At 49.3% G+C, this 13170-nt stretch overlaps 1 protein-coding gene across 1 annotated transcript in view; it reads left to right on the top strand.

Moving 5' to 3' along the window:
* DRGX (dorsal root ganglia homeobox) overlaps window positions 1-12802 on the top strand; it is a 50482-nt gene extending 37680 nt beyond the window's left edge. The window contains exons 8-9 of the transcript XR_014074323.1: window positions 1951-2114; window positions 12416-12802. The gene's annotated coding sequence lies outside the window, so the exon portion shown is untranslated. The remainder of the gene's footprint in view (window positions 1-1950; window positions 2115-12415) is intronic.
* The last annotated feature ends 368 nt before the right edge of the window (window positions 12803-13170 follow it).

Raw genomic sequence — 13170 nt, forward strand, 5'->3', positions numbered from 1 at the left:
AAGAGAATGGCTTGGGTGTCCACCTCTAGTCCTATCAGATATCAATTGTCCTGATCCTGGCCTTGCCTTGGGACATGCCATCTGGGCAGACACTGGAAATATGCCCACTCCTTGGAGAGCACACCAGCGGTAGAGCAGGGCTCAGATGTGAAAAAACGAACTCACTTAGACACTTTAAACTCAAGGAGGATATTTATGCTTTTTAGAGAAAGGCGCTATAAGGACTTATAATATTCATAAAAAAAATGATAGTGCCATTTCTGGGCTCCACTCCTGGACATAGCCAGACTTCAGAGAATACAACATTTGATGAATTTTCTCCATGACTAGGCTAAACACCTTGGTGGTGAACTTGTGTACAAACATGAAGATGGAGGTGTGCCCAGCCCTGCGCCCAAGGAAGTCATGGATCTTGGGGTTGTGAGATGCTAGGTGTCCCCTTGAGGCATCCTTACTGCTTGTCCTTGTCTAGAACCCCCTCCTGATGATAATAAAGCTCAGAATTGATTCAGAATTTAGACCCCCTGGTAGTATAGATGGTAAAGAATCTGCCTGCAATGCAGGAGACCCAGGTTCCATCCCTGGGTTGGGAAGATCCCCAGGAGAAGGACATGGCAATCCACTCCAGCATTCTTGCCTGGAGAATTCCATGGACAGAGGAACCTGACGAGCCTCAGTCTGTGGGGTCACAAAGAGTTGCACATGACTGAGCGACTTTCACTTCACTGTCCCAGCAACACTTACTGCTGCTAAGGTGAGTAGTGAGCTAAGTGCTGGTGAGGCGTCAGGCCCCGGGGGTCTTCTGCCTGTGTGAAGAGCAGCATCTTTTCCCTAGCAGGAACTGTTCTCCTGGACAAGCCAGGCCCACATGCTCCCTTAGTCCTGTGGCAGGAGGCAGGGTGACAGATTTGGATAAACCAGGATCTATCCCCTTACCCACCAGGAAGGATATTTTAGAGAAAAGTTCTACGCCCTACCTGGACGGGTATTTATAAGCCACCTTTTTCTGAGTCACTTCAGGGCAAAGTGAGGCATCTTAGTGGAGGGTAGCATCATCCAGGAGCATAAATACCCAACACCCTAGGGTGTTCTCTTTGCATTCTGTCAGAGGGGTCACTGGAGGCTGGGCCTCGGGATTGAGCCTTCTCTTGCTGCCGCTGTCTGCCATCTGCTCTCGGGCCTCTGGGCTGGGAGGACGGCCTCTGCAGAGCAAAGCTCCTTGTTTTCTGAGCCTGCTCTGTGCAGGAGATGGGTCATTGCTCTTTAGAGCTCTTCCTTTGGACGTGGGCACTGCCCCCTCCTACTGGTCGCTGGTTGCCTGACTCTGCTGGATGCATCCTGGCTGTAGTGCAGGGGCAGGGACCCAGATGCACTATCAGACAGTGCTGAGGCTGCGGTTCTGGCTGTGGAGCCCTGGTCTGGATCAGCTGGGGGCCCCAGATGTCACAGCAACCTCTGTGCAGAGAAGCTTGTGCTGCTGGAGGGAAGAGGAGGTTTGCCAGCTGTCAAATGGCTGCACCACGCGGGTGGTGGGGGCACTCATCCAGCTTGAACAAAAGGTCCAGAGCGTGTGGGAGGTATAGGATGAAATGACCCAAGCCAGGGGACCTCCAGGGCAAGGGCTGCCTGGGTTCTGCCAACGGGGAAGTTTCTGCTAGGGGGCAAAGCTGTGACTCTGGCAGCCTGATGCCTCTGCTTGGCAGACAGAACCCTTGTCCTACTCCCTGGCCCTGGAGACCCTGCTTTGAGGCTGTTTGAGCTCCCCATTCATGGGAACACCCTCACAGGATCACAGCAGTGTGGTGGACGAGGCACCACAGATCTGGGAATCAGAGGCCTGAGGTCAAGCCCTTCTACTAGCTTGGTGACCTTGGGTAAGATGTTTAACTTTCCTGTGTCTCATTTCTTAACTGTACAGTGGAAGTAATTATCCTAATTTTGACTTCATAGGGTTCTGGTGAGGATCAAGGGAGATGATGCACGTGAAGGCAGTTTGTGAACAACTCTCAGGATAACAAGGTCATTTGCAGCACGTTGAAACCATGCTGTCTGAAGCCGCCTCCTGCTGCAGCAACGTGGGCTGGGCAAAATGCAGCCTCAGAGCAACAAGGGAGGTGGGTGGCCAGGAAGTGAATCCTGCGGACTCTCCCCTAGGCTTTGGCTGCTTCAAGGCCCCCTCCCCCTGCAAAGGTCTGGATGGGGCAGGGAGAGGGGCTAAGTGGTTGTGTAATGGCCACATCTGTCAGCGCTGGCCAAATGGTTTTTCCAGGAGTCAGCGAGCTAATGGCCCTGCAGCCAGGAGAGAGCTTCTCCTAAGTGGAGCACTTTATCTAACCGGGAACATAAGAGCTGCGTGGCCCCAGGCCACCAGGACTCCGAGAACAGCTGCTCTGCCTGCATCCTTGAATTAGCACCCTGTCCCCATCGGCTTGCCTTGCACCTGCTGCCAGAGGCCAGTCTGCAGGTGGCAGCTGAGGTGGCCCGTAAGGGGGTACAAGAGGCCAGCTAAGGGATGGCTTTGAATCCACCCACTGTCTGTTGGACCTTGGCAAGTCCCTTGTCATCTCCAAGCCTCAGTGTCCTCATCTGTACAATGGAGACAATGGGGCTTAGCTGTGGGGGTGCTGTGCCTGGCACGCGGGGGTTACTGCTACCCAGGAGGGCTGTGAGCTCTCCCAGAAAATGATGACAAAGATGGCGGAACAACCCTATGGGTTGAGGGAGAAGACCCTATATGTGGAAGGGACAAAGGACACAAGAGCGCAATGAACCAGGACATCCAACATGCGGTGTAGACAGGCTTTGTTTCTACCTGAGTCACATGGAAGTCCTGTGGACAGAGGTCCAGCAGCAACTTACTTCTTATAAAGTAGGTTCTGTTTCTGGAGAGCTACAAAATATCACCCATTCTCCAAACACTGGGTACATAATTTTAAAATAACCTTTTTCTGTTTGTACGGATGGAACCTGTTTGCGAAGTAGAAACAGAGACACAGATGTAGAGAACAAATTTATGGACACCAAGGGGGCTCAGAGGGAGTGGGATGAATTGGGAGATTGGGACTGAAATATATATATATATATATATATATATATATATATATATACTATTTAGTATAAAATAGATAGCTAATGAGAACCTCCTACATAGCACAGGGAACTCTACCTAATGCTCTGTGGTGACCAAAATGGGAAGGAAATCCAAAAGGAGGGGATATTAGGATAAGTAAGGCTGATTCACTTTGCTGTACAGCAGAAAATTACACAACATTGTAAAGCAACAAGGAGAAGGCAACGGCACCCCACTCAAGTACTCTTGCCTGGAAAATCCCATGGATGGAGGAGCCTGGTAGGCTGCAGTCCATGGGGTCGCTAAGAGTTGGAAACAACTGAGCAACTTCACTTTCACTTTTCACTTTCATGCATCAGAGAAGGAAATGGCAACCCACTCCAGTGTTCTTGCCTGGAGAATCCCAGGGACGGGGGAGCCTGGTGGGCTGCCGTCTGTGGGGTCGCACAGAGTTGGACACGACTGAGGTGACTTAGCAATAGCAGTAGCAGTAAAGCAACAATACTCCAAAAAAAATTGTTTTAAAATTGTGAGAAAAAATGAAATGTCTTTATATTATTAAATAATTTTAGACTCACATGCATGTTGCAAACATAGTACAGAGCTTTCTTGTCCCTGTCACCGTTTCTGCCAGAGAAAATGTTGACATAACCCTAGTACAATGGTCAAAGCCAGCACATTGACATTGGGATAATACTCAAAAATACAGACCTGATTTGGGTTTTACCTGTTTCTACATATGCTGACTTCTTATGGGGAAGGATATTGGCATTTTATCACATGTATATTTTCATGTAAACATCTCCTACGATCAGGATACAGAACTCACCATAGCCTCTAAGAGACTCTCCTTCAACCCTAAGCCGGCAACCACTGGTCTGTTCACCAACCTTATACTTCTGTTCACTGTCATTTCAGGCTGTTCTATATCTGGAATCATAGAGTGGCTATATGCTTTTTAAAAATCGAGCGTTCAACATGATGTGCTAGTCATCATGATTTAAAACATTAACTAGAGGGAGTGAGTAAACATTAACTGGATTTCCCTGATGGCTCAGCGGTAAAGAATCTTCCTGGCAAAGCCAGGAGACTTGGGTTCTATTCCTGGGTCAGGAAAATCCTCTGAAGAAGGAAATGGCAACCCACTCCAGTTTTCTTGCCTATGAAATCCCGTGGACAGAGGAGCCTGACAGACTACATTCCACGGGGTCACAAAAGTGTCGGATACGACTTAGCTACTAAACAACAAACATTAACTATATGTAACGTGACTTCTAAGGGGCTCTGTCAGATAACTACATTGACATTTCTAAGACAGAGGAAATTTATTTTATTTTCGATTGTAGTCAAGTACACACAACATGAAATTTATCATCTTAACTTTTTAAGTGTACAGTTCAGTAATGTTAAGTAAATTCACATATTCTTAACATGATACTTGTGCAAACAGTCTGCAAAAGTTTTTCATTTTGCATGACCGAGACTACCCATTCAACAACCCCCCATTTCTCTCTCCCCCTAGTCCTGGGAAACCACCATTCTATCTTTTGTTTCTACGAGTTTGACTACTCAAAGTATCTCATGTAAGTGGAATCATGCAGTATTTATCCTTTTGTAACTGGCTTATTTCACCTAACATAATTTCTTCAAAGTTCATCCATGTTGTAGTGTCAGAGTTCATTTCCTTTTTAAGGCTAAACATTGTTCCATTGTATGTATAGACCACGTCTTGCTTATCCATTCATGCATCAATGGACACATGGGTTGCTTCCATGTGTCCACTTTTTGCTTCCACTTCTGGCTACTGTGAATATGGCTGCTATGAATATGGGTGTGAAAATGTCTCTTTTAGACCCTTTCTTTTGAGTACATATTCATGATTTACATTTCCCTAATGATTAGTGGTGTTGAACATTTTTTCATGAGTCTGTTGAACATCTTTTAATGTGAAAAAGCCTTGCTGATAGGGATTCTGGAAAGGAATGAGTAGGAGAAGCGAAGTTGACTTTGGTGATGTCTTCTTCACTTTTTGGAATAATTTGTCAAGAGGAGATGGAATGCCAGCCTGTTTGTCTTGGCTAAGAAATCTATGGCAAGCTATAAGCAGAACATATGGATGCATGAATTTTCTATGCATATAAATCATTATAACCTACAATCACATGGTAAGGAAAAAAAAAATGGGGTAAATTATATCTTCTTCCCTCCTCTGGTTTCTCTATGTAGAGATGCCCTCTGCTATCTGGTTCTTTATATATGACCAGAGATATTAATATGTATGTATCCTCTTGTCATATAAGTAGCAGCATATCATACATACTGCTTGATATTTGCTTTTTTCTCCTAAGTATATATTTTGGGGAACATTCCATATTAGCATATAAGGTTCTGCTTCTGGAATGTTCTTCTGAAGCTAATTCTCAATCCACATGCCTGCATTTCCTCCACTTATGCACTTAGCCTCTAGAAGATTCTCTCCATGTTTCCTCTCAGCATTTAGCAAATGCACTTCAACTGCTTTATTCCTTACACAGATGAGCACCCAATGTCCAGATTGGCCCAATCAATACCAGTGTGAAAGCACAGCATTGTTGGTGGCAGCGTGCCTAATGATTTTTGATCATTTCCTGCTTTAATTCCACTTAGCAACTTGATGTTCTCCATTACACTTTTTTTTTTTTAAAGATAATAAAAGCCAATAGTATGTATAACACAAACACTGCTGTATGGATAAATATGTGGATACTAAACCCTTGACTAACTTAAATTGTCCATTCATCAGTTGATGTTCCAAAGTCTTAGCATGAGAAATTTGATTTAGAGACTTCAGTATAATGGATGGAAATTCTGTCTGTGGGAAAGTTGATGTCTTCATGTCAAGAGTCAATGCAGACCCAAGTGAGAAGAGCAAAGCCACGGAGGACTGGGGTGGAGGGAGAGGAGTGGAGAACTTAGGTTGAGGACAGGCAGGAAGGCCCACGTGAGCCAGGGCCAGCTCCACCCTATAGGAGATGCAGGGCGGTATCAGAATACGAAGGGCTGTTAGGTTGACTTTATCTTTTATTATAAAAATAATGATAATTAATGGATACTGTCCATGTGCCAGGCATTCTGTCAGATGCTTCTCACTTATTATTTCTTATGCTCATGTAAATTTACTATTATTTTTCTAATTTTCCATCTGAAAAAAATGAGGCTCAGAGGTTTAAGTAACAACCAGAGTGAAACAGCTAGTGACTGGTGGGGCTGGAATTTTTATGTGGGGTCCTTTGATGGCAAAGCCCTGGCTCTGCCTTTCGCTACACTTCCTTCCCTACTACTATGGTCTCCAAGCAGAGGTATGTTCTCTGGTGAACTCCAAGGTGTTGTGAGCCCTCCTGCCTTATTGGAAGAGAAGAGCATTCTGCTGAAGCAGTGTGGGTCAGCAGATTGGACTGTGCGCCTTCTCTAGGCTTCCTCAGCCCTGCCCACTCCAAGGCAGACAGCTTGATTCCCTGTGTGCTGACATGGGGAGCCAGGCATCCCACTTCCCATTTCTCCAAGGCTGCTTCAGGCATCATGCCCCTCCCTGCGAGCAGACTGGTATTCCAAGCATGGAGCTACAGAGAGTTCCCTGGAATTTTCACTGCCCACTGAGGCAGCTAGACACTCCCGCACAGCCATCAAATACCCCGTGTGGCTCAGCCCATGGCCCCCACTCCCAAGGCCTTCCTCCTTTTGTCTGGTTATCACTCTACCTGATCTCCATCAGCTCCCATATTTTGACTGATTCCAGCCCATCTCCATCAGTCAGGGCCCAGCTGGCACCCTCCCATGGGTGATGGAGGAGACCTTATGAGAGGGACTGTTTTTAAGCATGTAGGTGTGATAAAAGAAGGCCAACAAGAGGTGATGAAAGACCTGTAGGGCTGGCAACAGTGAAGAGCCATTCCCAGCCCTGGGCCTGATGAGAGGGCACTGCAACCAGTAGACTCTGTTTTCACCCAGAGGGGACTGATGAACAGGAGCACTGGTCCTCAGAAGAGGGATCCAGCCACTGTCACCCCACAGTCTCTTGTCAAGAGAGCCAGGGGAATAATTATTCCTCCCCCACTTCCTCCTGCTTCCCCGGTCGCCTGCCTGTTCTCCATCCCCTGGGCGGAAGGCAGAGGGCAGGGGAGACCGTCGGTAGAGCAGAGTGGGCTGGAGGACATGGAGAGGGGTGCTGGAGGCTGATTGGGAACCAGGCAGCACACCACCCCTCTGGTGCCTTTGGCACTTGGGTCTAATTCAGTCTCGCAGCCTGCCTGAGCTAGTTCTCCTGCTGATCCAACATGGTGAGGAAAACTTCCTTGGAGGTGTGAAAGGAGAATAAGATGTGGAAGGAAAGGGTGAGCAGTTACAAGGGCTTTTGGGGTCCTTCCATCCCATCTCTGGGGCCCACTGAGGCAGTGTGCCACCCTGGCTCTGCTAGTTTCTGGAGCCCTGGCTCCGCCCTTCCTTCACAGATTAAGTGGTCATCAATGACTCATGAAATGGGTGGCACATCCACTCTCTTGCTTTCAGTAATGTCCGTATCTCCTTCTCTAGAGGTCTGTTCTGAGCTGGCTCCCCAGTGCTGGTCCTTCTGAGCTCCTTCCTCCCAGGAACCAGGCAGAGCAACAGTGTGATGGAGCCCTGAGCACAGAGGGAGTCCATTGCCATCCACACTGGCCTGGCTTGTTCCTGTCCTAAAAAGATGCTCTTTGCTGGGTTCCTGTTTCTCCATGGGCCACCCCTTCTTGTGGGGGCAGGGATGGTGGGCATGGGTGGAAGAGTGCTGAGAGAGAAGAGAGTGGGTGCAGGGCAGCCAGAACAGGACTCTTGCCACACATCACTGCCCCACTTTCTGCAAGGATCCTCTTCACCTTCCCAATTTTTTGTATCTGCATCGCTATGTTTATGAGGGAATTAAGGAGTCGGTGTGGGGTTGACATGAATCTCCAAATTCCTTGTCACTTTCTCAGCATTTTGTACTTCTGGAGGAGATGCAAACATAGCTTGGGAGAAAACACTTCCCCTCCTTCCTCTCTCATTCCCTCCTTCCCTCCTTCCTTCCTTTCACCGTCTTTGGCTCTGTACTTCCTCTGAGCTGGCAGGCCCCTCTGCCTCTCAGTTCCATCTTGTCACCATCCCCTAACACCCACTCATCCATATGGATGAGGTATGGCAAGCCCTTTATGAATGACGCCCAATGATCTCTGAAAGTGAAAGTGTTAGTCACTCAGTCATGTCTGACTGTTTGTGACCCTATGGACCGCAGCCCGCCAGGCTCCTCCATTCATGGGGTTCTCTAGGCAAGAATACTGGAGTCAGTTGCCATTCCCTTTTCCAGGGTAATTTCCCAACCCAGGTATCGAACCTGGGTCTCCTGCATTGCAGGCAGATTCTTTCTTTACCATCTGAACCACCAGGGAAGCCCAATGATCCCTGCCTCCTGTGTAATCCCCTTCCCTGGAGTGTGGACTGCATACACTAACTTGTTTCAAATAAATAGGAGAAGTTGTGGGGCGTGGCTTCCCAGGTTAGGCTATGAAAAGATGGCAGCTCCCATCTCGGGGGCTACTGACCGTGGGGCCTTGGGAATGCCAGCGAGGGAATGGTGAGGCCACCCTGTGAAGTGGGTCATGTGGTGAGAAACCAAGAGAGGCCAACAGCTGGGAGGACCAGAGGCCTCCCACCCCCACCCCCCCGGACAAACTTGGAGAAACCTTTCCCCAACAGTCATCAGATGAGATTGCAGCCCTGGCCGAAGCTTGATGGCAACCTTGAGCCAGATACCAGCCAAGCTGGGCCAATTCTTAACTCATGGAATTTTGAGATAGTAAATGTTTTAAGCTGCTTAATTTGGGGGTAATTTGTTATGTAACAATAGGAGTGAAAGTGTTGAAAGTGTTAGTTGCTCACTTGTGTCTGACTTTTTGCGACCCCATGAACTGTAACCTGTCAGGCTCCTCTGTCCGCGGGATTTCCCAGGCAAGAATACTGGAGTGGATTGCCATTTCCTTCTCCAGGGGATCTTCCCAACCCAGGGATCGAACCCAGGTCTCCTACATTGTAGGTGGATTCTTTACCGTTGAGCCAGCAGGCAAGCCCATATAGGAGGGGAGATATTGAAACATGGAATGGAGGAGCTGGACCCAGGTATAAGTCGGCAGTAGAAACTGAGGGAGCCATGCCTGTCCCTGGGATGGGTAGAACAGAAAGCACGCCTTCCCCAGGCCGGGGCATCATCTGACAGCCTCACCTGACAGTCTCAGGGAGCTCATGACAGTTAGAGCTCATTGCCAAGGTTGAGGGGTGGTGGGAGACTTTACTGGGGTGGGGGAGGCTGGGGTCTCCTTTCCTTTCATTATCTACTGAGCTCAATGTCTATTTTATTAATAATACATGCCTAGTGGTGATGTCTGTGAATGAATGCTTGTCTCCCAAGCCTAATTGTTCTGTTGGGCAGCCCTCCTGTAGATTTATCATTGTCTTTCGTCTTTATTTAGCAGTTTTATTGCCAGTGATTAGTAATGGCAGCAGTTGGAGTCCCTCTTTATGGGGAAGATTCCTCTCTGTTTACTGGTGGGATGAATTTGGAGTGAGGAGATTTGTGGGTGCAGGAGCCTATCCCCTCCTTGGCCTGCCTCACCCAGCAGCCCAGGTCCCCTGGTGCCTCCACCACCTTGGGTTGCCTCCCTTCCTAGCTCAGACACACCTGCAGGCTCAGCTCAGCCTCATCGTTACCAGGGACTCTGGAGAAGGATGCATGGGAACCTGTTCATGCTTTCCTCTCCCCCTATCCCACTTAGGGAAACTTAGCATCCTGTCACCCTCTGAGCATCCCTCCCTGCCTAATCCGAGGACCATCTTCTAACCCCGCATTCTTAGGAGACTTTGGAAGCTGGGGAGAGGCCCTGTAGCAGACCTAGGGGTAAGGGTCATTTGCTGCATAGACAGCCCCACAGTCTAAGGCTCCTCATTGCCTGACTCACTATTGCTGCCCACCCAACCCGGGTCCCAGGAGTGGAGCTTTCTAACTTTGGGTGAGCCTGACTTTTTGTTGCAGGGTCCCTAGATGACAGCTCTGTCTCTGGGCCTTGCCCAAAGCCTTCAAATCCCAAGACTAAGCCCCAAGCTGTGGGACTCTCATCTGCAGTATAGCCTGCTGAGGCACAGTGCATCTCTGTGCCTGTTCTCTGTCTGACTGCTGAGAGCTAAACAGACTGTAAAGTGAGCCCCTCTTGTTCCTTTGAAGGTCTGTGTAGGGCTGCAGGGATGAGGCTGGTGGGCAGGGATGGGTTTGTGGGGAGGAGCACGTTTCTGTGGATGGATGGAGTTACTTCTGCTTGGGGGAGGGAGCGGAGGAGCCAGGTCGGGGTGCTCTGCTTTCAGGACCCTTCCCCACCCCTCCCGTACCCTTGCAGGCTGGACGGTGTTGTTGGGCTCTCCCTTGGGGATCCATGGTATTGGCAAAGCAGCTGTTTGTAGTGGGCTTTGTGGGAGCACAGACCTGGAGTTTGGATCCCAGCTTTGCTCTATGTGTGTGTGTGTGTGTGTGTGTGTCCTGAGCTGTCTGGCTTTGGGTATTTCTTCAGTACCATGGTGATCATAATAGCCTACCTGAACGGCACTCACCAGGCTCCTAAAAAGTGAGCCCAGCCCTTTGAAGTAAGGAGGGCTGGCTGGTCAGAGCTTGTCCCCTGCCAGGTTTCCTTTCTGCTCTCTTCCTGACCAGCCGCCTCCTCCACGCTGGGCCCAAGGGGTCTTTCTCCTTTAACCCAAGCACAGCACTCCATCTTCCTCTGTTCTCTCTAGCACAATGGAGCACAGAGGATCCCAGCTGAAAGTTTCCATTGTTTTGGTGATCTCTGGCTGAGTGACAAATCACCTTAAAATTAGTGGCTTAAGATGCTGATGCTTTATTACATCTCATGGGTTCAGTGGGTCAGGAAGTTGAGAACAGCTTGACTGGTGGCTCTGGCTCTGGATTTTTCATGTGGTTGCCCTGGGACAGGGGCTGTGGCTGGAAGGACCTGCATTTTTCCCCATGATTGACATCAGGAAAGCTCCTCGGCTTAGAAATATCTGTTGTCATCATAGGCATTCAGACTGACCCTGTGGCCTCCCCCACTGGGCAGCCAGGGGGTGGTGGTCGAGCAGGGATGCAGCTTCATCCTGGGGCCCCACAGAGGGTGCTGAACCTCCTGTCTGACCAGTCCATGGGCACGAGCAGTGACAAGAAGCTCTCATTCCTCTGTCCTTCTGACAGTTCCACCACAGACCCTGCAGAGGTCCCAGCCTTTCTTTTTTCACCGGGCTGTGACTGTGACCTTCCCATCCTGCCCAGGCCTGGCTGGCTGCAGGCCCTTCTGGCCTGTTAAGCTGCCCTGATCTCTTTTTTGGACTGCAAGGCGCCTTGGACTTTGCTTCATGGTTGGAGGTCTACCTCCTGATGCACATACCCACACTCCTGTCTGTTACTTCCGGTGTGCATTTGGGAGCTTTGTCACATCCCTCAGCCCTGTCCCTCTTGGTGCAGGGGCTTCGGACAGGCTCTGACAGGTCTCTGTTCTCAGGGAGGGGGGCATCCTGACTGTACCCTTGGGCCCGTGCCAGGACTTCAAGCAGACAAACCTTCCCTTCCCTCCTTCACTCCCAGAGGCCATGACGATTCCTACTAGGCTTGCTTCTAGGATTCTGGTCTTGGACTTGGCACAAGGAGGGAGAAGCAACTTTTTTCCAATTAAGCTGCGTTTGCTTTGTCAACTAAATCCAATTCCCCTTCAGTCCCTCAGTCTAGGAATTATCCTTTATTAAACTTGGGCCTGAATTGCAGCTGCAGCAAAATCAGGAGCCGTCCCCCAGGTACCGCGAGGCCCTGCGTTCCTGGAGGTTTTCCTCTCGCAGCTTTTTCAGGCCTGCTTGGTGAGAGGAAACCCACAAACAATGACATCCTCAGCATTCAGGAATGGGAGATGTGGGTGTGGTGAGCAAGACCCCTCACCCAGCCTGGAGCTGGCTACTGCCAAGCCCTGAGTCTGTAAGGTCACCCACAGACCTCTACTAAGCAATGAGGGGCTGTGGCCCAGGGAACCAGGCTGATGAGCACTTAGTGGGTGTTGGGCAATAGGCTAAGTGCTTTCTGCATACTAAAGTACCCAATCTTCATTACCATCATAGGAATCTGGAATTAGAATGGTCTCCACTTTACAGATAAAGATACTGAGGGTCAGAGTGGACTGCTCAGTCACTAAATGTGAAACAAGAGAAAAATGAAGTAGCACCTCCATGGCCACAACATAAAAGAGAGATGATTAACCATGATCTCTTGTTTTACAGCATACCTAAGAAACCTCAGATGAGGAAGCAGCCTGCTAATGACTTTCTTCCAGCCCACCTGTGCAGATGCTCTGAGGGACCAGAATAACCCATCAGTGAACTTTGGATGTCACAGGCTAAAAAATCTACCACATGTAATGCACAGAATCCTCCTGAATGTGTACTGTGTCCCATGAAGAGACTGGAAAAACAGTCATGCCTGCACAGAGGACTCTTGAAACTCCCCTTTACCCCTCCAAGGGGCATTGCTCAGCTCCGACTCCCTCCTATTCCCTGTTCCCACAATAAATACCCTACTCAAAAAGCTGATGGGAGAGACAGAGCTGAGCTTTGCCTCCTGTCTCCTTGCTTGGCCTCCTTGTAATAAATGCCTTCGTCTCTACAAAAGACTGTTGTTTCGGTGTTTGGTCTTTCTGTTATGAGCCCACTTCCTCGATTACAAGTGGGCCAGTGGGTGTGTGAATCCTGATTCCAGGCCTGGGCCTTAGCTCTGGACAGATGGGGGCCTCTTCTCAGCAGTGCCTGGGAGGTGCCTCTGTGGGGTGGGGGCAGGTGGTGGTTTGCTCCTCTGCTTGTGTGGGTGGCAGGTCTGTAGGGCTCCCTTTCCTGGGGAAGGGGTGGGAGTGGGTATCTTCCATCTTCCCTCAGACTACTTGACTGAGGAGGGTCAGATATATATAGCTCATAGGACATCTTGACTCAACGTCAAGGAGGACATTGAGCTACTCCTACATTCCTGACCCACAATATCACAA

The sequence above is a fragment of the Giraffa tippelskirchi genome, chromosome 2 (genome assembly GCF_054371585.1).
Source record: "Giraffa tippelskirchi isolate mGirTip1 chromosome 2, T2T-mGirTip1v1.2.pri, whole genome shotgun sequence".
Classification (NCBI taxonomy): Eukaryota; Metazoa; Chordata; class Mammalia; order Artiodactyla; family Giraffidae; genus Giraffa; species Giraffa tippelskirchi.